Source organism: Balaenoptera physalus (genome assembly GCF_965194825.1).
Source record: "Balaenoptera physalus genome assembly, chromosome: 6".
NCBI classification, from domain to species: Eukaryota; Metazoa; Chordata; class Mammalia; order Artiodactyla; family Balaenopteridae; genus Balaenoptera; species Balaenoptera physalus.
The window spans coordinates 55,927,293-55,954,129 of NC_138885.1; the positions used below are offsets into that span (position 1 = coordinate 55,927,293).

A 26,837-nucleotide genomic window follows, 5' to 3' on the forward strand; every position below is an offset into this window, starting at 1 on the left:
GCCCCCTTTTTATCATGTTTCTTCTGTGGTAAATTTCCTCCCCGTTCCTCATCCCCCTGACCGCGAGGTAAGGGAATCTGCTGCTGTTGCAGCTATAGAGATTTAGTCTCTGCAGAAACCAGGGGAAAGGAGAACTGAAGGATCATTTGTGTGTGTGTGTGCGTGCTGTCAGTTTCTCTCAAAGGGAAATGTTGTCATGGCTCACATACAAAGAAGGTATGTATTTTGGGGGGCAGGCACACAATTCAGTTTTGAATATCTGAAATGCTCCTGAGCTGTCATTTAGAAATAGCCTGTTTATCTCTGGGTCATAAGCTGCCTCCCTAGATCTAGGGTGAGTTCTCGGGCGAGTAGTTGATTTGCCTCTCCTCTCCACAATCTCCGACTGGCTCACAGACTTTGTAGTTCTTCAGACACATCCTTTCTCAGCCTAGAGCAGCTGATGTTGCTGTATTCATGGAAAAAAAGACAACAACAACAACAACATTTTCTTGATGCAACAGAGATGCCACACGCTAGCTTCCAGCCATCTATCAGCGCTGTCACAGCTCAGGACAGCAGAAATCTCCTCCCTGCACCAAACCAGGCCAAGGGGCTGTTCTCAGCTCTCTGTTACTCAGGTTGATGACCCACCTTGCAGACTAGAGACTGGCGGCAAGCTGTCCGTTTCTGGGTCCATTCCTAGGCTTTGAACACATCTTTCAATCAAATGATTCCCCAGGGGGTGTGAGCAAATTCTGGGCCACTGTATTTTTAGGGCCTTACCTCTCCTGCCGGGCTCAAAATCTGTAAAAGATTCCTGTTTGCATCCCGGAATTGGCTGTGGCTACTGAGCATGCCCAGTTCTCCTCAGGACGCCAGTCTTGGGCAGGGAGGGAGCAGGGAGATGAGAATAATGCAGGAGTCACCACCAAGAATGGAGACTAAATAAAAGGCAGGGGCAGTGTCAGAGATGGGGAAAAAAGGAAAGCATGCCACTTGGCTTGCCTGCTTAAAAGTAGAGACGTTTCTTTACAGATCAAAGTGGAGTTATTTTACAAAAATGAGACTAAAAGATTTGTCTGTATTCCCAAACTTGAATAGAAACATAAATTAGGATTCTGCGGGTACTCAGAATAAAGGGTGTCAAGAATGTCAGAGTATTATTGTACCCTGGATGAGAGAGAGGAACTATACACAGGAATTGGGGAATGGAGATTTAAGGAAGATTCAGATATAGGAAAAAACTCATTTTTATGGGGAAGGGGTTTGGAAGTTGTCCTAGAAAAGCAGGCTGAAGTCAGTTTGATGTGGCATATGAATTGCCCCTTGGGAATATTTAAAGGGTTTAGGACCAAATGAGGATTCACTGGAAAGATTTAGAAGATGATGACATTATTGGGCTAGATGGGCAGTCAGTTTGTGGCTTAAAAGAGTAGAGAAAATACAAGTTTGGCTGGAAAAGAAGGTCTGCAGTAAGTTGGATGGACATTTTTGAAGAGTCAAAAGTGTGCATTTCATGTGGACAATGGCCAGCACAAAATAGTTACATAGTTTAATGTCAAGAGAGAATCATGTTAGCAGTTCATTATAAGGAAAATAAGCCTGAGAGGCTAGAAAGGTTGTTGAATTATTGGCCTGTTTTTATACTTGTATAGTATTTTCAACTTCCCCAGTTGCTTTTATGACCTTTTCTTTTCCCCTCAAAAGAATCCTGTTGAGTAAAGCAGATTTTATTGTCCTAATTTTAAGTATAAGGAATGGAGGCACAGGGAGTTTGAATAACATGTGTAAGTGATGAAGCCAGAACTACAATATAGGTCTTCTAAAACTAGTTCAGAAAAAAAAGCAGTATTTTTTTTAACATTGCATTATTAACCAGGCCTATCATAATCAGATCCTCGGCTGGGGTTTTTATGCCTGGAAGAGAAAGGAAGAAATAGTTTAGGGCTCTTTTTTAGAAAATTAATCAGATGACTTTGCAGGTAATAATGTGAGAGGCGCTATGGCATAATATTTTAAAACACAGTCTTGTAGGTTCTAGCACTGCTCTTTACATGCTGTATAGTCTTGGGTGGGTGACCAAGCCTTAGTTTCTTCAACTGAAAAATGGGAAGGAGATGGTACTTATCTCTTGTGTTTTGTGATGAGTAAATAAAGTAATCTATGGGAAGTAGCTGGTATTTAGTAAGTTCTCAATAAAGTTAGCTGCTATTATAATTGTTGATGGAAATACAGACATTGAGATAAATTCTAGGTTTCAGGCTTTTATGAAAGATGGCTTATCAGTACTATTTGCTAGGAAGGAAAAGTGGGGAAATGGAACACTGGAAAACACTGTACAGTGGAGGTGGAAGGTGGGATTTTTAATTATAGCTATGGAAACTTTGTAGTATGGTTGGAAAGCCATTTAGAAAGGCATTAAAAACCAAGATTAGATATGGGACAGAAGCAGTCAGAGGTAGGTAAATAGAGAAGTAAGAGAGAAATAAAAATTATAAGAATGGCTAAGTATGCCAAATGAGTGAGTGTATTAATTCTGACCTAAGTGGAAGGGTGGAATAGATTCTTTTTAAGCCTCCAGTGTTTACCTTAATTTAGTATATCTGAAGTACATCTTAAGAGTCTGTGTGAAGGAGGCCCTGACATGTTCCTTTTTCTCTCAGTCCTTTTTAGGGAGCTTCGGAGATTATTTTCTTTTGCTGGACAAGGCCTCATTGCATTTGTAGGCCCTAGTCACTCAAAGGGTTAGGACATTCAATTCTTCTAGGCTCAGAGTACAGTCTGGTAGCACCTAACTGTTATGTCTGAAGCAATGGAACAAGCAAAGTTCAGAAGATTCATTCACTTATTAAATGCCCGCTGTTGGCCAAACATGTTCTTGGTGATGGGGTTACAGCAGTGAATGAGACAGAGAAAAGCCCTGTCCACGTGGACCTCACAATCTAGCTGATCTAGAGATAGGGGTCTGTTTAACTCTTTGAGAGACTGCTATTTTCTCTTCAAATGTTTAACCATTGTTATAAGCTCTTTGAGATGGGTATATATGGAGACTATATGTAATAGTAATGATGGTGACATTACTTTAGTAAGGATGGAATTAATCTTTTAAAAGTGTGAACCAGGAGTTTAGGATATTGCATATGACTTCAAATTTTCTGTTGACGGTCAGTGTTGAATTTGCTTCTACAAGTAAAAAACTGGTCAATCTTTAAATTACTAGGCCATGGAAGAGGCTTCTAGGAGAATATTTTTAAAACAAATATTTCTATTTTATACCTTTAATCTTGGGTGATATGCAGTGGTCCATGTTGGATCCCTTCTAAAATTCAGATGTCCCAAAAGGAACTTATTTTAAGTCGAACTTACTTATAAAACTGCCCTGAGGTATGGAACAAGAGTAAAGATCGCTTTTTAAAGGTAATGTAGTATAGCATAGATGGTGGAATTTAGTACCTTTTAGAATGCTAATTCCAGGTTTCCAAATGGCCCAGGTTATTGAATTGTTTTATTTGTGAAAAAAAGTCATGACAATTTTTTATATTATTGTATTAAGGAAAAGAAAAAAATGAGACTAAAATGTCAAAGTAACAAAAAGAGCACACAGGTTGACTAAGTCATATTGGTATTTCTATTTTATTATAATTTAGATTATAAAATGAATTTAAAGAAAACATACTCATGACACATGGTAATACATAGGAAGCAAAACGCAGTATAAGAAATCAATTCTCATTTCCACTTTCATGACTTGAATTGTTATTCCACAATGGTGAGTGAATATAGACATAAATTACATGTATAGGATGCTAAGGTTGGTAATGAGTGGTAGAATCTAGAAGCCTAAAGTGTTAATTTTATGCTGAATATATTGGGGTCAGATAAGGAAGTGGGATAGTTTATGATGGAGGGTTACAAAATGTCTGAACTAAGGTCAAGAACTTAAATAGTCAGAGAGCATGGCCAGAAAAATAATCACACTTCCAATGTGTCATTTCTTTCTAACCTTGGAATGAGTTGCTTCAGAAGTCTAAACTGGGTATAGATAGACTACGGTGCATTGCAAGATGCTTCAAGTGAATGGAGATTTGTGGGTGCCACTCTCAACCCATTTCTCTATGTAGAGAAGCTTCCACTCTTCCCTTCTCATATCTCATAGGATACATGACACTTGATCATTTGGCTTTCTGTGAAGATACTACTTTCAATCTGTATAGTAAATAGTAGTTAAGTTTTATTTATTGTCAGATAAATGGAAATTAAAGTTCTAATATGTTCTTCCACTTGAAAGAGTTGTCTCAGATACTCCTTGGGGGTGTGTTGCTCTTATTTAGAAAAAGGGAATAACTAGTATATAATGCATCTATTTTGTGCAATCATATATGTTTTGGTCAGAGAAGGACTGTAGCAATCAATTGGAGACTAGATTTTAGACTGACTTCTTAATTTACAGATGATGAAACTGAACATCATAGAGATAAGGACATGTATTTAAGGGCAGGCACTTATACTAGTTAATGGAAGAGCTTGGTGTAGAGTCCCCATCTTGATTCCCAGTTCATCATTCTTTCCACTGTCCTATTCTAGCATAGAGTAAACAGATGAGTACTGAATTAAAATAATGATGGTAATTAGACAATCTTTGTGAAGTAGTAGTAGGTATTGTCTCAGGCTTGTGCTAAGCACAAATATCTCTAGTCTTTTTGATAATCCTGAAAGGTTGCTAATATTATCTAGCCTTGACAGATGAGAAACTGATGCTCAGAGGATTGAATAAGTTACCCAGGTTCACATAGCTAATAAGTACTGAGCTAGGATTTAAAAATATTGCATCTAACTAAAAAGTGGCTCGATTCTTTTAAATTAAAGCCAATTAGAAAATAAATAGGAATCACATTATAAAGTGGGCTTTCATATCTACCTCTTCAAAAATGAAAGTACTATGAAACAAGGTGCTATAAAATGTAAGGCATTGTAGGCCACATATTGCATGATTCCATTTATTGAAATGTCCATAATAGGCAAATTCTTGGAGACTACAGTAGATTAATGGTTGCCGGGGCTTGGGGTGTAGTGGAGAATTGAGAAAGACTGCTAACAGCTATGGGGTTTCTTTTTGGAGTGATGGAAATGCTCTGGAAGTAGATAGTGGTGATGGTTGCACAACATTGTGAAAGTACTAAACACCACTGAATTGTGCACTGCAAAGTGATCACATTTATGTAAGAAAAAGTAAGTTATTATTTAGCCATTAGCACTAACAGGGAGAAAGTTGAGGATCTAAACAATGCTTTTATCATTCATATTTATATAAATCAAGGAAAGGGCAAATAAAATACTCATAAAAATTAAAAATAACTTCACACACACACACAAACACACACCGAGATAGTCTCTACGACAAAATTTATTCTCTTTGTGATAATAATGCTGAGGTTGGTCAAGGTTTCAGCAAACTATCTGTAGACCCAGAGGTCTTTTGAAAATACATCTTCAAATCTGAGTTAAGAGAGTGTATGGCACATGTTATGTGTAAGAGAGGAAGAAAACTATTTAACTTGGCTCAAATTGTTATTTCTTCTCCGAATCACCTTTCTAAATTTCTCTTGATAGTCTTTAAACTTTAACATAAGGAAAATCAAAGCAACTAAGTTTCTAAGAAGCTACTTTTTTTTCCATTAAAGCTTACTTTGTGTTACTAACATTTTTTAAAGTCATTGTTGGTCTAGCCTCATAAAATATTATGTTACTGTATGGTATAGTAAGTCTAACTACAAAGAAAACATCAATTATTAACATTTTTTTTAAACCTTTTTTAAAAAAAATTATTTATTTTTTGGCTGTGTTGGGTCTTCCTTGCTGCACGCCAGCTTTCTCTAGTTGTGGCAAGCGGGGGCGACTCTTCTTTGCGGTGCACGGGCTTCTCATTGTGGTGGCTTCTCTTGTTGCAGAGCACGGGCTCTAGGCACGCGGGCTCAGTAGTTGTGGCTCACGGGCTTAGTTGTTCCAGGCATGTGGGATCTTCCCAGACCAGGGATTGAACCAGTGTCCCCTGCATTGGCAGGCAGATTCTTTTTTTTTTTTTTTAAACATCTTTATTGGATTATAATTGCTTTACAGTGGTGTGTTAGTTTCTGCTTTATAACAAAGTGAATCAGTTATACATATACATATGTTCCCATATCTCTTCCCTCTTGCGTCTCCCTCCCTCTCACCCTCCCTATCCCACCCCTCTAGGTGGTCACAAAGCACCGAGCTGATCTCCCTGCGCTATGCGGCTGCTTCCCACTAGCTATCTATTTTACATTTGGTAGTGTATATATGTCCATGCCACTCTCTCACCCTGTCACACCTTACCACCCCCTCCCCATATCCTCAAGTCCATTCTCTAGTAAGCAGGCAGATCCTTAACCACTGCACCACCAGGGAAGTCCCCAAATTGCGCCATTTTACAATAAGCTGTATAAGGGTTTTGGTTTTGCACATTTTTGCCAACACTTGGTATTTTCTGGTTTTGTTTTGTGTTTTTTTTTTTTAGTAAATCCATTCTGAGTATGAAGTAGTATGCTGCTGTGATTTCGTTTTCATAGTGACTAATTGTCTTAGTCCATTGGGGTTACTGTAACAAAATACCATAGACTGGGTGGTTTACTAACAACAGAAATTTATTTGGCACAATTCTGGAGACTGGGAAGTCCAAGATCAAGAATTGGCAGATTTGATACCTGGTGAGAGCCCTTTCCTGGTTCATAGATAGCCATCTTTTAGCATGTTCTCACATGTGGAGGGGGGAAGGGAGCTGTCTGGGCCTCTTTCATAAGGGCACTAATCCCAAAGGCCCTACCTTCTAATACCATCACATTGGAAATTAGGTTTCAACATCTGAATTTTTGGGGAACACAAATGCTCAGTCTATAGCACTAACTTTTTATGTGCTTATTAGCCATTTGTATCTCTTCTTTGATGAAATGTCTATTAAATCTTTTGCCCATTTAAAAAATTGGTTATCATCTTCCTGACTTGTAAGAGTTTTTAAAAAAATATATTTTGGATACAGGATTCTTGTCAGAAATATGATTTGCAAATGTTTTCTCACTGTCTGGCCTTGTCTTTTAACTTTCTTAATGGTGACCTTTGAAACACAAAAGTTTTATTAATTTTGATGATGTGCAATTTATTAAATTTTTCTTTTACTGATTGTGCTTTTGGTGTTGAATTTAAGAACTTTGCCTAAACCAAGGTCACAAAGATTTTTTCGTATGTTTTTTTCTAGAAGTTTTATAGTTTCAGCTCCTACATGTAGATCAATGATCCATTCTGAGTTAATTTTTGTGTATGGTGTGAGATAAGAGTTAAGTCCTCCTTATTGTTTTTGCTTTTTTTAAAAAAAATATAGATATCCAATTGCCCTAGCACCATTTGTTGAAAAAACCACCTTTCTCCATTGAATTTTCTTGGCAGCTTTGTTGAAATTAAATCGACTATAAATATAAGGTTATTTTTTTGGACACTGAATTCTGTCTGTTCATCTATGTGAATATCCTTACCCTAATACCACACTGTCTGATTATTGAAGCTTTATAGTAAAATTTGAAATCAGGTAGTTTAAATCCTTCAACTTTGTTCTTCTTTTTCAAAGTTGTTTTGGCTATTCTAGGTCCTACATTTCCATATAAATTTTAGGGCCCACTTGTTGATTGCTATGAAAAGCCTACAAGGGTCTTAACAGCAATTGATTGCTTTGAATTTATAGATCAGTTTGGGGAGAATTGCCATCTTGACAATATTGGGTCTTCCAAACGTATATGTGAACTGTCTCTCCATGTATTTAGATCTTTAATTTCTTGGGGTAGTGTTTTCTAATTTTATTTGTTTTAGTGAGGACTTCTATGTACTGTATCAAGGATGACACAAAAATTCCTGAGGTGCCATGTGTATAGAAGTTTCTATATTAAGCTTAGGCCCAATTACAAATCGTTCAGAACTCCAGAGGTTTTCTCAGACGGCAAAAATGGAGTTTAATCTAAGGACTCGGTGGGATAGAGTGAGAATGTATAATAGCCAAGGACTATGTATAGTTTTGATTTAGTGATAGAGTTCTTATATTATCCGTATCATCAAGAATTGCTCATTCATCATGAAAATTATGCTCTAAGGATCTAATAAGCAAGTTTTTAAAGAATTTTCCCATTCCATTTTGAATGTGTTAGGTTGCTGGGGTTCCTCCAACATTTATTTGTACTTCTGCTTCTTCTTGCTTATCCTGCGAAACCAAAATTATTCAGAGAAGGCTATTGCTTCCTAATGACTGTTTTTTTCTTTTTGACAATGGGGGTTTGATATCAGAGATGATGACCTAGTCAAATTCCAGAAAGCAAGTGCCATAAAAAGTAGTTAGATATATAAATCTAAAAGTAGTTAGATTTATAACTACTGTAAAACACAGCTCTGCTTATGAAGCACATTTAATTATCGTTAGATTCATACTGCTTCTTTCATAAATACAGTGGTGATTTTCTCTTGATATTTAAGCTGCTCTGGTAATAAGCCTCTTCAAACTCTTTTTGATTTTCTCAGAAACAAGAATATAGTTAAAAAATGAAAAAGAAATGCAGACAGCAAGACACAGACCTAATATATAATATGATTTGTGATTTGAGTGCATACTATGCACTTTGTGTTTCATTAACACGTAACTTCATAGTATAAATGCCTGTTAAAAAAATCTAATTTTTATGTAATTTTACGGAGCATCTCTAGTAGATACAAAATTTTGGTATTTTTTTCCCCCTAAACCTTAAAACCTTAAACTCAAAGACCACTTGCATCAGAATCAACAGGAGGACTCATTAAAAACCCAAGTTCTGGGTCTTACTCAAGCTTATAGGCTTAGAATATCAAAGAGGTGGTGCCAATAAACAAGCAATTTAAAGAACTCTCTAGGTGATTCTTATGATCGTGAAAGTTTGAGAACCTTTACCTTAAAAAAATAACAAAATAAAAAATTTTAAAAAAAATTATAATATGTCTTTGAATTATTTTACCTGTGGGAATGCTAGGAGACCAAATTTTGCAATAAAATAAAGTGAGCTTTTTTTAAAATAAATCATAATGAATTAGAAAATTAAGTTCTTACTGCCTGTTTTACTCATTTAGCATTTATTACATATTAGATATCACTTTGCAATTTATATATGTATATAAAACTATTTTTACTTATATATAAATACACATATACGTAACTTGTTTCCTCAATTAGAGTGCTAGATTCTTAAAAGTAGAGTCTGCTTCAGACAATTTTGTGCTGCTCTCACAGAGTCAAGGGCATGGAAGTCCTTTTTAAACATATCATGGGTTATTAGGCAGCAACGCTAGTAGACACCAGTTGTCAAGAACTGAAACTCTGAAGTCATACAGTTCTAACTGTTCTAATTAGTAGGTATGCCAACTTTGGCAAGTTGCCTAGCGGTTCAAAGCCTCACTTTTCTTATCTATAAAATAGGGATGATAACAATAATAGCATCTACCTCATGGGTTTGTGAGAATCAATGAATTATGTACATATTACCTACATAATTATGTACTCATGCATTTATATATATGTTATACTTTTTGGAGTAATGACAAAAATAATAGCAATTATTGTTATTATTGGCTTAATATTTTTCCTTGAAAAATATTGAAAATAATTACATCAAAGATTTTTATACCTAATATGCATAATTCATTCGATCATTGACTCAATAATGCTTATTCAATAACTTTATTTATTCATCTGACAGTAATAAGATGTGTACCAATAATATAATCTGGTAAGTATAATAAAGTATATTTTACCTAATAATAAAATTAATACTTATTTTTTAGGGTAGCTTAGAAAGCATAGAAAAATAAATATAAAAGAAAACATTCATTTTGCTATTTTTAGTTCTTTATTTTGAGATAATTTTGAACCTAAAGAATAATTGCAAAAACAGTACGAAGAGTTCCTGTATACCTTTTGTCCACCTTGCCATGTTAATATCTTACATAACTATAGTTAGTAATTAAATCCAGGAAATTAACGTTGATACAATTCTATTAATTCTATTATTAACTCTATAATTAACTCTATAATTAACTCTATTATTAACTCTATAATTAACTCTATAATTAACTCTATTATTAACTCTATAATTCTATTATTAATTTATTAATATTAAACCAAATATTTTTTAGGGTATCACCGGTTTTTCCACTAATGTCCTTTTTCTGTTTCAGGATCCCATTTTGTGTTCAGATATCATGTCTCTTTAATCATCTCCAATTTGTGAGTTACTCAGTCTTCCCTTATCTTTCATAACTTTGACACTCTTGAGGTGTACAGTCAGTTTTTTTGTAGATTATCTCTCAATTTGTGCTTGTCTGGGGTTCTCCTAATTAGATTGAGGTTATGCATATTTTTTGTCAAGAATATGACCGAAATGGAATGAACCCTTCTCAGTGCCTCATTATCAGGGGATAGATGATATTTTATTTCCAGGGATATTAACCTTGATTACAGTTGGATTTTCCACTGTAAAGTTAAAAAGTTTCCCTTCATAATGGTCTCTTAGGGGAGATACTTTGAGACTATGCAAATATCTTGTTTCTCTTCAAACTTTTGCCTACTAATTTTAGCATTCATCAATGAATATTTCCTGCTTATTATCTATTTATTACTGTGGTATTTGCTTAATAGTGACGTTATTTCTCTCATTCTTTTTGCATTTAGAAATTAGAATTTTTTCATATAGGGAAAGAGCTGTCACTTCTCCTCCATTTATTTATTTATTCAATTGCTTATTTCATATGGACTCAAAGATATTTATTTTATGGGCCATAACCCAATACTCTCAGAATTCACTTTGTTGCTCAAATGGTTTCATCTTTTGACATTACGAACTCCTTTCAACTGGCTCTCATCCTTTCAATATGCTACCATTCTTTTTTTGAGCACTTTCTTAGTATCTGGGGCCATAAGATTTTCCAGGATCATCTTGTATTTACCCTGCTTCAGCCCTGGAATCAGCTATTTCTTTAAGGAACTACTAGGCTATGTTTTGAGGCTATTTATAAATATTGCTAAATCTTTTTCCCAGAAAGATTGTATAACCAGTTTTCACTTTCACTTGAAGTTTCACTAGCATTTTAAAAACTGTGACAGTTCGCCTGGTAAACATTTTACTAACACTTTCTTTTGTGTTCCATTTCCAACTCTGTTTACCATTAGGTTGTGTTTCTCTGTGAAGTAGGTTTCTTTGAAAAATCACAGTTCAGAAGAAACATTGAACTATTTGAAAAATTCCTCAGTTTAGTTCACCTTGCTTAAGGTATTACTGAAATACTACATAAGACAATTACTAACATCTCTTTTATATGTGGCTCCCTTGTACAGGGAAGGTATGAGCCTCAATCCCGTTATTACAGATCAGTACTAGATACCATTTTGGCCATGAGAATTTTCAGTCTTCTTTGAATGAATGAAATGGTTCCTCTACATCCTCAAAAACCACAGGCATTATTTTAAAAAAATTTTTTTAAAGAATGAAGTTAAGATCAGTCCAGGGACTTCCCCGGCGGTCCAGTGGTTAATACTCTGCCTTCCAATGCAGGAGGCATGGGATCAATCCCTGGTTGGGGGACTAAGATCCCACATGCCGTAGGGTACGGCCAAAAACTTAAAAAAAAAAAAAGATCAGTCCAATTAATAAGGTGTTACAGTGTCTTATCCTTTTCCTCTGCCTTACTATTAGTCTATGATAGACTAGATATAGACACTCAGATTTTATTAGTTGTATTAAGATGATTCTTATGTACAGTACTTTCAATTTTTTCAGTCCTTAAGATGAGACTATCATTCTTATTTGAGCCATTTAGAACCTTTCATGTCATCAAAACTGTGTTGAAGAAGTACTTGAAGATCCTGATAGATGGCAAACTTGACAGAAGTAAAATTTCTAGACCTTCCTATATGTTGTTACTTAAATAAAACATGATGATTTGGACCCTGTGCATAATTCTCTGATTTAATAATTCTTTTTATCTTTATGTGGTTTGAAAAAAAATTAGTTTTTAAAAACTGGGATTAGGATTAATCTATTTTAAATCAAGTAATTTAGTGACAGATATACAACAGTAATTGTTTTATATTTGTCTTGACATTGTGAGTAAGAAAGTACTTTCTATTTAGGTCTTTAACATAAATTTCCATTATAAATGGTTATCATAAAAGCTAAATAATAACAATTCTTGAATATCAGTTCTCTTAGCCTGATATTAGAAGCTGTTTAGATACCAGTGCCAGTCTAATAAAAGAAGTTGGAATCTCCAGTACAGACCATTTCTGTAATGTAAGGTAACAAAATATTTTTCCAAATCTTTATAAGGACAAAAATGCAGAAATGGTGAACTTAGTATTGACTTTGTCCATTCAAAAATCAATGATGCTTTCTCATAATTCAGGGAATTCTAACCATAGTATATTCACTTAAAACATATTGAGTCAGCCTTGAACCCAGTTTTAAAAGATCAACCTTTCACAAACTTAATTTTATTAGCTTATAATTTCACTTGTTCCCTTTTATAATTTAAAAATGTTATTTCACGTGCTTTCACATCCTAAACTTCACTATCTCTCTTAGCTATATAATTCAGTACTCCTAGTCTTTCTCATCTAAACAGATTTCTCCCATTTTTGTAGATGGTTGCATGGTCTGGCATAGGACAAAAAAGGGCTTATACCTTTGATTCCCTAGAATAGTGATATATCTTGATTCAAAGTGCCTAGTTAGCTCAATAGTTCTCTTGATTTCAAATAGACCAAATATTTTAGAATGAATTCTACCACCTAATTTAATGGTTGCATTGAAGCTTTTGACATTAGAATCAGTTTTTCTTGGAAAAATATACTTTCCTGATGTTTTTCTTGGTTCAGAAGATATCTTGAAGAGGGAATTGAAAGCCTTCAAAAGTTTATTGAATCTCAGATTCTTCCATAAAATAATAATTTGATGATGATGTTTCAATAATTTATAGACACATGTTTATATTTATCTTAAAAGTACCTGCATATATAGAAAGTAAGAAGCAAGAGCACTTGACAAAATGAAACTGAACTTTAATACAAGCATTAATATATAAATAGTTCATATTGTTTAATCTGAAATTTCAATTAATTAATTTACATTAATTACATTTATAGTAGCCCTTATATTGGGTAAGAATGGAGGGGGTAAAGAAGTAGCTTTACTGTCTTTTAAGAAATGCAGCAAGGATTCTACTTCCTCAGGGAGGTATCATGAAATGTTCCAATCATGGGCTTAAGAAATATTTTGCACTGCTTTGATCATGATGTCTTTGAGCAGGCGGTCTATGATAAAGGGAGAATAAGATCAGAACAAGTAAATAAGGCTCAAAGATAATTAAAATGATCTTTTTAAGTCAATAGTTTCAGTGTTCTGTGTTCTTTTATGAGACGGTCAGTCAGGTGCGACCACAAGAAGAAACACAGTAGAGGCTGAGGAAAATAAAATTTTCCATCCTTATCCAGTATTCTTCAAAGAAAAACAAACACACAAACTAAAAAAACACAAAAACAAAAACAACATTTGTTAAAACATTTTGAGGACTTTCTGGACTACAATTTGAAGTGACCATAAGGTTAGAGTAAGATTAAGTATGGATGGATCTTAATCCAGCTAACGCTTCACAATAAGTGATTAGGCATGAGAGAGTAGAGACCATTTGATTTTCAGAGGTAATAATTTAATAATCAGAAGCAATCGAGGAGGACATTATGCTAAGTGAAATAAACCAGACGCAGAAAGACAAATACTGCATGATCTCACTTATATGTGGAATCTGCAATAGTCACAAAGAAGCAGAGACTAGGAGAGTGGTTACCAGGGGTTGGGGAGAAGGGGAAATGGGGAGGTGTTGGTCAAAGGGTACAAAATTTCAGTTATGGAGAATAAATACTTTCTGGAGATCTACTGTAAAAAAAAGTGAACAGAATATATAAAAATAATAAGGTGGGAGCACTTTTATACAAATTTTGTCAATATTGAACAAAAGATATGACGATTGAAACTATATGTCAGTTGATCAAGTACTGATAAATATATCAACCCAAATTATGTATGTGTCTGGAACAATATGATTACAAGTGACACAGCAAAATAATGAGATAAAGAAAGATTATTAAATAAATGATGCTAGCACACTTCACTATTTTGGAAATTAAGTTCAGATTCTTATTTTTACTTACTTCTAATTAAATTCCAGATTAAACATTGTAGAAATAGGTGTGTTGATCTGTGTATCTCTTTGGGCTATCAAACTGTTTAAACATTAAAGAAACAGAAGATATATACATATCTATATCATGTCTGTCTGTCTATTGAAGCAATTGAGAATTGGAAGGGACTTTTATCTCTAAGAGTAGAGTTTTGTTCTATGTTTTATGGTCAGTCAGTTGTGGAAGAGATATAGGAGAGGCTTAGGAAAACCATGTATATTACACTCACAGGCCGTAGAGAGGGACTTGCTGCATGTTATCCAGGGTCAAGGGGAAGCACCAGGTTTTAGTCAAGTGACAGAAGACAAGAGCAAGGAAAAAGTTGAGGCCAGAGCCTTTATTGGGGTTCCTGCAGGAAAGGCAAGTCAAGGTAAGCAGTTTAGAACTGTCCAGTTTGAATACTTCTGGCAGGTTTGGCTATAGGGGTGGTCTCTAGTTGCCTGGTTACCTGGCCCTAGGATGATACAGGGCAAGAGAAATATTGGCTTGGTTGTGTGAGTTAGATAAGGAGGAAGTTGAGGGTATAGACTTGGGATTGGTTGGTTGCATATGAAAATCATGTTTGTGGGCAAGTTCTTAATTTTCTTTAGAATTTAGCTAGCCCTGGAAGGAGCAGTCTCTCCCTGGGTCTGAAAGGTACAAATAATACAGAAACTAAAGTTACCATAATTGGTTCTGTGATGAATGGATATCAAATAGATAAATACAGAATCTAAGAAAACACAGAACAAATGGATATCCTGTATTACTCTATAAATTCTCTTTAAAAAGGAAATTTAAAAAGTACCTGTCAGACCAGGTGTGACCAACCTACTTTATCTACTGATACATACATTTATGGGAAGGATTTTGGGAATTCCCCCAATAAGTTTTTCTCTCTTGGTTTTATATGCTCCAATGAAACTATGGACTTTGATGGAAATTTTATTAAAAATTGCAGATATATCAGTAATATTTTTTATATTACATAATCTCGTGATATTTGCCCATAGCCAATGTACGTGTGTGTATGTGTATATGTATGTATGCATACATATATATAACATCAACAAAGAGAAATGTATAGGAAAGACAACATATAATTCTCATTAGCCTCACACTGATTTTTCTCCCTACCCTTTCACAAGTGGATTAGTGATTATTTAATGTTGATCTGACTTTCTAATTACATATTCCTTTCTGATAAGCCATTACAGTGGTTTTATATTATGTGAGTAAAGATACAGGAGTTCACCTTTGATTATTTTGGATAAAGCCTGCATAAGAAAACACTTTGTATTGTTTGGACTTTGATATATTTTCAAGAAGCTAAGATTTTTTAAAAAAATGTAATACTCCCAAAGAATTTAGTGTTGGCTGAACATTCAAAATGAAAACCAAGTAAAGGAATTTTACATAAGTCTGAGGGCCAGTCAAAATAAAGATCAATGAACATTTATCAAATGCTGAGAATGTGTTTGGAAACTTTTTGAATCTTGTTCATTTTTGTTCACCTGAATTATATACAAAACTCCATTTAATATTAGTAAGCATTTACCTATGGATGAGGGAAAGAGACTAAGGAAAAGATTCATTACAGACAACTTCTCTACTGCACGTGACTGTTCTATGAATTAAATCAAGCTTTTAAAAAAGTTTGACAGAAGCTTACATTACCACTGAATGTAATAGTTAACTAACTACATACAAAATTTAGTAATTGCCCAAAGTTTTCTTTGACAATTTTAGCTTCTAGTGCTAGTGACAGGTTTTTTTTTTGTGAACGTCCATGGAATTCTGTGATCTATTTGTAATGAAGCTAAACAGATAAATTGATTAAATTTCCATAAGAAACAGGTTCAGAATCAGGGTAGCAATGCATAAAAGTAAAATATGGTTATGGCTCATAATTAAAATTACTCTCTGTTTAGACCCCTTGGCTTAATCCCATTGAAGACTGACTACATTTATTTGTGATGTTATTCAATTTGAGCAGTTAAAATTTGTTTAAAAATTCCTTTACATCAAATTGACTCTTAGGATGCAAAAATTTCTCTTCAACTCGTTTTTGCCAGTTTAAATTTGGCATCACAAATATATGGGAACTATTTTGATGCCGTGAAGCAAAAAACATCAGACTAAATTAATAATTTTCATACTGTAATTCCAGATAGTGTGGAAGTCTTTATAGCTACACATTAGAGCTCAGATTCATTCTTGTACAGACCACTGACTGATTTGGAATTTCTATGTGGGAATCAAAAGAGATTGAGGACATGTTTCCAAATGTCTAAATAAGTAAGTATATATTTTGTAATCAGCACTGCTGATAATACTCTAAAATTTTAACCAGGATTTCTCCCTTGTAAATTAAATTAGTTGTGTCAAAATTGGACATAACCTATGCCACAGATATTTTTATCCTTGATATATTGACAAAAGCTTATGGAAAGCCTAGCTACTATGATATAAAAACATTTCACATTTGTTGAAATCCTTCCTTTTGCCTAGTTTTTATATGTATTATTTCCGGAATTTTCATTATCTTTGGTAAGCAGAATTTTATGACAGCATAATTTCTAACTTTTTCCTCATTTATTCATAATTCTAAAATAGGTACTATTCTTGTAGGGTTGCATATCTTTTATGCTCAGAAATTTTAGAACAGACTTTTAAAAATTCATTCTTTTTCTGTAACAATTATACAGAATCTTATTAATTGAAGACTATTAACAAAATCTACTGTGGTTGTTTTCTCATTTGGAGAAATCAAATTACCCTGATTTAACTGGTTCCTTAAATGTCCTTGTAACCAAGTAGTTAGCAATATTTACATGCCTATCATGTTTAATAGTGTTGTAATTCTTCAAACAATTGAGCAAAATAATTTCAGGTATTTTAACATCTGTCAGGGTGATTGTCAAGGAACATACTTATTTTCATGTCCAAATTAGAGGTGATTAAACCATGAAGAATTTGAAATATTAGTTGATAATCAAGAAGATATGTCAAAATCAACGTACAAGTCTTATTTTTATGTACATGATTGTAAAGTAAATTTTTGATATTGTGTTTGATCAATATTTTAGAGCATTTAACACAAAGTAAGTTGTATTTTTCAACTAGTATAGACATCCCCCAAAATTTGAAATTAATTTCAAAACCAACTTAGAGTAAATGTATAAATTATTTTGTCTAAGAAAAAACCTCTTGGAATATATCTAAGCACAACATAACTATGGGAGTGATTAGTTATATAATATGTTCCTATTAGAGAAAAAAGGAAACCTAGGTTGACTGAGCTAAAATGAAACTATTAGTATGACATTATTGAAATTTATAATAATTCTCTTGAAAACTTGTTCTTTTTCTAGATTCAGTTTCTTTAAAATTAGAATATAGGTAATTTCTATTTCTGGATTTTATACATTACAAAACTTCTTTCCATCATCCAGATGTCATATAGACCAAACAATTTGGGTTAGAGGGGTAGGTCTAGTGTCATGGGCCAGTTCTTCACTAAGAGCACTTGTGGCAGAGCAATGATACCAACCCAATCAAACAGCATGATGACAGGTTTTTAAAAGCTCTCCAGAAGTTCTTGTGCTAGTATAGCATCCATGCATTTTTCAAAATATTATTGTATCTATAATCTCATTTCTGTCTCCTCCCCCCAATCTCGATGAGGTTAGTAGAGCAGGCAGCATTATTTTCCAGAAAATATAATCAAATTCAAGCTCAGATGGGCATTTGACCATCATGCAATAAGTTAGTGGCAAAAGCAGGACTAGAATTCAGATGGCTTAAATCTTAACTTGGTCAATATTTTTCTGTTACTCTGTGAAATGGCAGAATTCCCTTATCATTTCTTCAGGTGAGGCTGCAACTGTATTTTCCAAAACAGTTTTCTTCTGTAGTACCTCACTCACTCATTCACTAATTCATTCAGATATTTATTGAAGACATATGGTATGTGCCATTGAATGGTAAGGACTTGGCTCAGCTGATTTCAGTTTTCCATTAAGCTTGGTACTGCCTTGGTAAGAACTTTGAAGGGATGATTGTGATATTTATTGGAGTACTGTTATTGCTTAGACTCTAATAATTGATAAGTAGGACTAAAATGTTCTTAAAAACAAGAAATTCCTAAAGCTTCAAAAATTAATGTAATTTCTTTTAAAAAATATAGAGGCTAAGGTTTCAGTTGATCACCACCCTGAATGCTTGTCCCCCTCCATTCTTCACAGAATTAACCTCTGTTTTCAGTTTGGTGACTATGCTTCCAGACATGGCATGTACCCATAGATAATATATGACATTGTGAGTGTTTCTAAAAATGGCATCATACTCTTGCTTTGTAAACTGCTTTTTTAAAATTTAAGCAGTATGTTTTGGAAATCTATACATGTTGGATCATTGATCTACTACATTGTTTATCTGTTGCACATTTCATAGTCTAGGTAACCATTTCCTATTATGGGCATTTAGGTTGTTTTTAATTTATAAACAATGCCACAGTAAAATATTTATATATGTACTCTAGAGTACATGTACTCTAGAGTAGATACGGAGATGCCTGATTGCATTAAAATTTTTAACAGATGCTGAGAAAATTACCCTCCAATTTGGCTGATCCAATTCTTATGCAGACTTTGAAATTTTTTTGTTAACACATGCCTTCTCCCAAACGCGATATTGTATAAAAAGTTGTTTTTTGCTAAGCTAATGGATGAAAAACAATTTGTGATAATGTAAAAAATTTTCATTTCCTTAGAATATTTTTATCCAGCCTATGAGATTTTTTGTTAACCCTCACCTTCTTTCAAACATGATATTATAAAAAATTTATTTTGCCAATCTAATGGATAAAAAACAATACGTGATTATTTAAAAAATATTTCCTTTGAATATATTTTCAAGTTTATTGTCCATTTCTTCTTCTGTGAATTGCCTATTCATATTGTCTGTCCACTTAAAAGAAGACTATCTTCTGTCACTGTTTGCAGATGACATGATACTATACATAGCGAATCCTAAAGATGCTACCAGAAAACTACTAGAGCTAATCAATGAATTTGATAAAGCAGCAGGATACAAAATTAATGCACAGAAATCTCTTGCATTCCTATACACTAATGATGAAAAATCTGAAAGTGAAATTAAGGAAACACTTCCATTTACCATTGCAACAAAAAGAGTAAAATACCTAGGAAGAAACCTACCTAAGGAGACAAAAGACCTGTATGCAGAAAACTATGACACTGATGAAAGAAATTAAAGATGATACAAATAGATGGAGAGATAAACCATGTTCTTGGATTGGAAGAATCAACATTGTGAAAATGACTATACTACCCAAAGCAATCTACAGATTCAATGCAATCCCTATCAAACTACCACTGGCATTTTTTACGGAACTAGAACAAAAATTTCACAATTTATATGGAAACACAAAAGACCCCGAATAGCCAAAGCGATCTTGAGAAAAAAAAATGGAGCTGGAGGAATCAGGCTCCCTGACTTCAGACTATACTACAAAGCTACAGTAATCAAGACAGTACGGTACTGGCACAAAAACAGAAATGTAGATCAATGGAATGGGATAGAAAGCCCAGAGATAAACCCACGCACCTATGGTCACCTTATCTTTGATAAAGGAGGCAAGAATATACAGTGGAGAAAAGACAGCCCCTTCAATAAGTGGTGCTGGGAAACCTGGACAGCTACATGTAAAAGAATGAAATTAGCACACTTCCTAACACCATACACAAAAATAAACTCAAAATGGATTAAAGACCTAAATGTAAGGCCAGACACTATCAAACCCTTAGAGGAAAACATAGGCAGAACACTCTATGACATAAATCACAGCAAGATCCTTTTTGACCTACCTCCTAGGGAAATGGAAATAAAAACAAAGATAAACAAATGAGACCTAATGAAACTTAAAAGCTTTTGCACAGCGAAGGAAACCATAAACAAGACAAAAAGACAACCCTCAGAATGGGAGAAAATATTTGCAAATGAAGCAACTGACAAAGGATTAATCTCCAAAATTTACAAGCAGCTCAATATCAAAAAAACAACCCAATCCAAAAAAGGGCAGAAGACCTAAATAGACATTTCTCCAAAGAAGATATACAGATTGCCAACAAACACATGAAAGGATGCTCAACATCACTAATCATTAGAGAAATGCAAATCAAAACTACAATGAGGTATCACTTCACACCAGTCAGAATGTCCATCATCAAATAATCTACAAACAATAAATGCTGGAGAGGGTGTGGAGAAAAGGGAACCCTCTTGCACTATTGGTGGGAATGTAAATTGATGCAGCCACTATGGAGAACAGTATGGAGGTTCCTTAAAAAACTAAAAATAGAACTACCATACGACCCAGAAATCCCACTACTGGGTATATACCCTGAGAAAACCTAATTCCAAAAGAGTCATGTACCACAATGTTCATTGCAGCTCTATTTACAATAACCAGGACATGGAAGCAATCTAAGTGTCCATCGACAGATGAATGGGTAAAGAAGATGTGGCACATATATACAATGGAATATTACTCAGCCATAAAAAGAAACAAAATTGAGTTTTTTGTGGTGAGGTGGATGGACCTAGAGACTGTCATACAGAGTGAAGTAAGTCAGAAGGAGAAAAACAAATACTGTATGCTAACACATATATATGGAAAAAAAAAGAAAATGGTTCTGAAGAATCTAGGGGCAGGACAAGAATAAAGACGTAGATGTAGAGAATGGACTTGAGGACACAGGGAGGGGGAGGCATAAGCTGGGATGAAATGAGAGAGTGGCATGGACATATATACACTACCAAATGTAAAACCGATAACGAGTGGGAAGCAGCCGCATAGCACAGGGAGATCAGCTCAGTGCTTTGTGACCACCTAGAGGGGTGGGATAGGGAGGGTGGGAGGGAGACGCCAGAGGGAGGGGATATGGGGATATATGTATACGTATAGCTGACTCACTTTGTTATAAAGCAGAAACTAACACACCATTGTAAAACAATTTTACTCCAATAAAGATGTTAAAAAAAAATAAAAAAGAGTTATGTACCACAGTGTTCATTGCAGCTCTATTTACAATAGCCAGGACATGGAAGCAACCTAAGTGTCCATCGACAGATGAATGGATAAAGAAGATGTGGCACATATATACAATGGAATATTACTCAGCCATAAAAGGAAACGAAATTGAGTTATTTGTAGTGAGGTGGATGGACCTAGAGTCTGTCATACAGAGTGAAGTAAGTCAGAAAGAGAAAAACAAATACCATATGCTAACACATATATATGGAATCAAAAAAAAAAATTCATGAAGAACCTAGAGGCAGGACAGGAATAAAGATGCAGACCTACTAGAGAGTGGACTTGAGGACACGGGGAGGTGGGAGGGTAAGCTGGGACAAAGTGAGAGAGTGGCATGGACATATATACACTACTAAATGTAAAACCGATAGCTAGTGAGAAGCAGCCGCATAGCACAAGGAGATCAGCTCGGTGCTTTGTGACCACCTAGAGGGGTAGGATAAGGAGGGTCGGAGGGAGGGAGACACAAGAGGGAAGAGATATGGGGTTATATGTATATGTATAGCTGATTCACTTTGTTATAAAGCAGAAACTAACACACCATTGTAAAGCAATTATACTCCAATAAAGATGTTAAAAAAAAAAAGCCTATTTTTTTCATGGAGATTCTTATAGAATTCTTATGGTGTCTAATATTTATCTGTTAATTACATTATACATTTTATTTTCCAGGTTTTGCCTGTTTATTTGTGGTATTCTTTCCATAGAAGTGTTTCATTGTGAGGTAGTCAAATTGATTAATCTTTTCATCTGTCAACTTTTGCTTTTTGTATTTTACTCAAGTTCATAAATATATTTTCCTATATATATATTATTTAAAAATAGTTTTTGATCTTTAACTTAAGTAGACTTTTTTGGTAGTGATTCAAAACCTAATGAATTTTAAAAAGTAGCCGTTTTATTTTGGAATAAATTGAGATTTATAGGAAAGATGCAGAGATGCAGAGTCCCCTTATACCCTTTACCCAGTTTCCTCGAATATTAATATCATAAGTGGTACATTTGTCAAAACTAATAAATTAACATTGGCATATTCATTTCAACTATACTACAAACTCTATTCAAGTTTCACCATTTTATCCACTTATGCTCTTTTTCTGTTCTGGGATCTCATCCAGTAGACCACATTGCATTTAGTATTCATGTCTCCTTAGTCTCTTCTGTCTGTGATAGTTTCTCTCTTTCCTCATTTTTCATGACCTTGATAGTTCTGAAGAAAATTAAACAGGTATTTTCTAGAATGCCCTTCAGTTTGGTTTGTCTGATGTTTTTCTTGTAATTAGACTGGGGTTATGTGGTTTGGGGAACATTACCACAGAAGTGAAGTGCTTTTCTCATTACATCATACAGGTGGTACATGATATCAACTTGAGTTATCACTGTTGATGTTAACCTTGATCACTTGATTAAAGTAATGTCTGCCAGGTTTTCTTCATTGTAAAGTTACTGCTTTATCCTTTCCGTACTCTATTCTTTGGAAGCAAGTCATTAAGTCCAGTCCACATTCAAGGAGAGAGGAAGTTCCACCTTCTGGAAGGGAGTAAATATCTACATACATTACTTGAAATTCTTCTGTAAGAAAGATTTATCCCTTCTCTCCCATTTATCTACTTATCCAATCATTTATTTATATCAATATGGACTCACACATAGTTATTTTATTCATTGGATTATAATCCAATACTATGTTATTTATTTTTTTGTGCAAATTGTTCCAGCTTTGGCTATTGGGAATTTTCAGTTTGGCACCCAATAACTATTTTTTATTGTTCTTTTGAGGGATCATGTTGAATTAAAGGGAAAAGATATATATATGGCATGGATTAAAAAAACTCAAAAGTAATAACATAAACAAATATACTTATTTTTCCAATATATTGACCTTTTACTTTGAAAATACCTAGGACTTAAAATGATATAGGACATTTCATTTCTCATGGTTCTTTTGTATTTTGCTGTCTCTTTATAAAGTTGTTTCAACTTAGTACTGTCTAATTATATTTTAGTGGCAGAGTATTAAATAGTGAATGACTTGTCCACTATATATAAAGATGGGTAAATTATATTTAAAATATTCACAAACAAGAAATATAGGAAACAATTTTGCCTATCAATTGCAAAATTTTGTTTTTAAATAAGTGAAGGTGTGTAGAATATATTAAAACAAAACTGACCACTACTCAACAATTACTTATTCAGAATTTTTTGAAAATGTCTTATCTTTGAAACTGCATTCTAATAATAAGTATAAAATAAGGGTATAACACATAAAATTAAATAACATATTTTTACATAAAAGTGATATCTTTGAAATACTGTTTGGTGCATGGGTCACCTGTCATTCAAAAATTCCTAACTTGATGCTAATATTCAAGCCAATAGAACTTAGACCTCAGAATTAGAACATTCTTTTGTAAGAATTTTTTAAAAATATAATTTACTTTATAAATATATTGTGAAATGCATATTTATTCTTAGTTAATATGGGTGTCTATTTAGTTTCACATGATGAAAACCAAAACTCATTTAAAATAAAAATTGAGAATAGTATGGGCTTAAAAATTGGTAACCTGAACATGAAAAATACATATAGTGTGATCAAATTTACAAAGATTTATAATTTTCTGGATTCTAAGATACAACATTTCACATGATATTCAAGAAGTATTTGATGATTTTTCTTTCTACTTCAAACAGTAAATTTATCATTATTAAATGTTATCTAAAAGTGTTGCAATCTATAATAATAAAAACAACAATAAATTTGCAGCATATAGAGTTAATGATGTTACCCTCTGAATATTTTTTGTTATTAATTAATCTATATGGTCACTGGGTGGGAAGATAAAGGACTCTGTTTTAGCTTACTCTGAACCTCAGTTTATCTATCTGAAAAATAGAGATCTAATAACAACTATTTTGCATGGTTTTTGTAGGTATTAATGAGATAATATATTAGAAACATCTAGCATTAAGCCTGGCACATAAAAATAGATCCACAAATGTTAATTCCTTCCTTTTCTGCTATACCATACAAAATTTATAAAAATAAAATGTTTTATAATCTATTGATCCAGATTTTTTTGAGAGTTAAGCTATTAGTTGAGTAAAGTTATTTATAATATATTGCTTATATTTGATCTATTTAGATCACTATGGATACTTAACAATGAATCAATAAAAACAAAAATTTTATAGGCGTTATTATTTTTTTTACAATGGGGCAAATGTTCATAATTGGCTGGGAACATGTTTTATCAAGAAATTATAACCACTTTTTGTTATATAGATATTGCCAACTAAAGAATGTCACTTACCATCCACCTCTACAAGGATTAGGTCATTAGCCACTGCAGGAGCTGACCTTTAACATGCCCTGAAAGGAGTTTAGGGTGGAGATCAGGGATGAGGCACTCTGTGCTCTGGGAAAAGCTGGCAGAACAGGCATTTAGATTGTTAGATATTTTCAGGAGAAAATTTTATGAACCCAATTTCTTATGTCTTCTCATAACTAGAAAAGCACTAAACTCAGTAATGGAGACATCTGCTCCTCATGACTAGCAGCAACCTTCTACTGATAACGTGTGCTTGACTGCACGTATCCCCTTCACCAAAATCATATATGCACTGACCTCCCCCACTGCCTCTTTGGAGCAGTTCCTCAGAGAAACAGCCTAAATGAACGGCTGTCTCCCAGGCTATAGTCCTCAGTAAGCCCCAAATAAAACTGAACTCATAGCTCTCATGTTGTGTGTTTTATTTTTTTCCTCAGTTGACAATATGAAGATAGGCATTTATGGTAGATTTGATAAATTTATTAAAGCGCTTTCTGTTATTAGGAGATTATTACCATGGGAAGCAAATAAGATATTTCCATGAAATTAAAGAGCAAGCTTAAAACACTAAAATAGGAAATTATAATAGACATGGGACCAAGATGCAATCCTCTGGGCAATGACAGTAAATGACAGAGTATTTTGCTTGTTAATAACATTCCTTTTTTTTTTTTCTATTTATGGTGAGCTCATGCCATTATTATATTTTTTCTTTCCCTGCAAGCAATGTGTGGCTTTTAGATGTTAACTGACTTGTTAATTTAGGAGATGGTCACTGTCTTCAACGTATGTTTACATTTCTTTTAGGTTATCTGATTTGTTGACATATAATTATTTATAGTAGTGTCTTATGATCCTATGTATTTATGTAGTATCAGTTGTAATGTCTCTTGTTTTATTTCTGATTTTTTTTGAGTCTTCTCTTTTTTTCTTAGTCTAGCTAAAGTTTTGTCAATTTGTTTATCTTTTCAAAAAGCCAGCTGTTAGTATTGTTGATCTTTTCTACTGTTTTTCAGTTTTCAACATATGTTTACAGATTCCTTTACCATCTCTGCAACTAAGAATTTACAGTTCTTAGCTGTTTGCTCTTTTTTTCTTATTCAAGGTCAACTGGGCTTCTTAAATCTGTGACTTGATACTTTTCATTAGCTTTGGGAAATTCTTAGCAGTTATATTTTTGAATATTGCCTCTCTTATTTTTATCTCCTGTCATCCTGGAATTTCAGTTCAATTTAAGTTAGACCATCTCCATATCTTTGATATCTCTTACTCTTTCTCTTGTATTTTCTATAGATTGCCTCTATCCTTTTTTTTCAAGATATTTTCTTCTGACCTATCTCTCAGTCATTGAGGTCTTAGTTTCATTTATGATAGGTTTTAGTTCTATATTTAGTTAGAATTTCTAGTTGATTCTTTCATAAAAATGCAGCGCTCCTTTGTATAGTTTTAGTTCCTTGCTGAAAAGGATTTTTTTAAAGTTTATTTAAAGGATTTTAGAGTTATCAGTGGGAGGATTGGTTTGAATTACCTAGTCCACTATTACCAGAAGTGCAAGTCCCTCTGTAAGACCTGTATACATTGAAATTAAAAATATATCTGTAGGGGGCTTCCCTGGTGGCGCAGTGGTTGGGAGTCTACCTGCCGGTGCAGGGGACACAGGTTCGAGCTCTGGTCTGGGAGGATCCCGCATGCCGCGGAGCGACTGGGCCCGTGAGCCACAGTTGCTGAGCCTGCACGTCTGGAGCCTGTGCTCTGCAGCTGGAGAGGCCGCGATGGTGGGAGGCCCGCGCACTGCGATGAGGGGTGGCCCCCACTTGCCGCAACTGGGGAAAGTCCTCTCACAGAAACGAAGACTCAACACAGCCATAAATTAAAAAAAAAAAAAAAAAAAAGTAATGGAGAAAAGATGTTAAAAAAAAAAAGTAATGGAGAAATTCTTTAAAAAAAAAAAAATATATATATATCTGTAGGTGGTTCTTTGCAGGAAAATATGGACGTAGAATTACAATTTTATTCTATATTGAAAATTAAAAACAAGTACCCATGGCTATTTTTTGCTGCTTGTTTGCTAGTCCAACTTGAGATCGATTCTTACTCAGAATGTCTG

The 26,837-nt window shown here is 34.0% G+C and overlaps 1 protein-coding gene across 5 annotated transcripts in view; it reads left to right on the top strand.

The window, feature by feature from the left end:
• Positions 1–26,837, top strand: part of SLC4A10 (solute carrier family 4 member 10) — a 475,347-nt gene that overhangs the window by 165,790 nt on the left and 282,720 nt on the right. The window lies entirely within an intron of this gene.